This window comes from Amborella trichopoda, chromosome 10 (genome assembly GCF_054954075.1).
Source record: "Amborella trichopoda isolate Santa Cruz 75 chromosome 10, AtrichopodaSantaCruz75HAP2 v2.0, whole genome shotgun sequence".
Taxonomy (NCBI): Eukaryota; Viridiplantae; Streptophyta; class Magnoliopsida; order Amborellales; family Amborellaceae; genus Amborella; species Amborella trichopoda.
This window is the reverse complement of record NC_142345.1, coordinates 26,249,987-26,250,683: the sequence shown is the minus strand read 5'-3', so window position 1 is coordinate 26,250,683 and position 697 is coordinate 26,249,987. Positions and strand designations below refer to the sequence as shown.

The window sequence follows — 697 nt, the reverse complement described above, 5'->3', positions numbered from 1 at the left end:
TTACATATGCGAGTTTATTTAATAGTACACAACTTTTTAACTGTATAAATTGGGGCACCTGTTCACATATTCTATAAGCTCAGTAATACATCTTCCATAGGGGCTGAAGGCCCAATTATACAAAATTGCAGTTATTTAACATGTGCAGCGCATACCCAATACAATACTTGTTAAGAGGTGCAAGTTGGTTCAAGTGGAAGGCTAAAAACGGAAAAAGAATAAACCCAAAAAGACATAGTTAGAGGTACCGAGAAAGATATGTGGGTCTTATGACTTCACACGAGTGTAACTCTTAATAGACCAGAATTCGTATAGCAGATCCAAATTAGTTGGAAAAAACTTCGATAATAATGATGATATAAAAGCGATCATTCTCGGTGGACCAGGACCACGGCTTTCTTATGTTCCATTTCAACGACACGTTTGGTAGGATCCACGATGGAGATGACAATCATAGCCATATTATCACCATGATCACATGAATTATATTATTGATTTCCTTCACGATAAAATTTACCGCAGAATAACCCTCGACTGTGGTGCACAACAGGAGACATCCATCCTCCTTGACCACGATAAGAGAAGATTAATTATTAGTAGGAAGACATCCAATAAAATTGGCACGATACAGAGGAGATTAGCATGGCCACGGTACAAAGATGAAGACGTGATAAATCCATAAATAGTCAAAAATTTC

General features: G+C 37.3%; 1 non-coding gene across 1 annotated transcript; it reads left to right on the top strand.

The window, feature by feature from the left end:
* The first annotated feature begins 589 nt into the window (after positions 1-589).
* Positions 590-697, top strand: LOC148780096 (U6 spliceosomal RNA). The gene has a single exon (XR_016043474.1). It is a non-coding gene; the product is annotated as a U6 spliceosomal RNA (small nuclear RNA).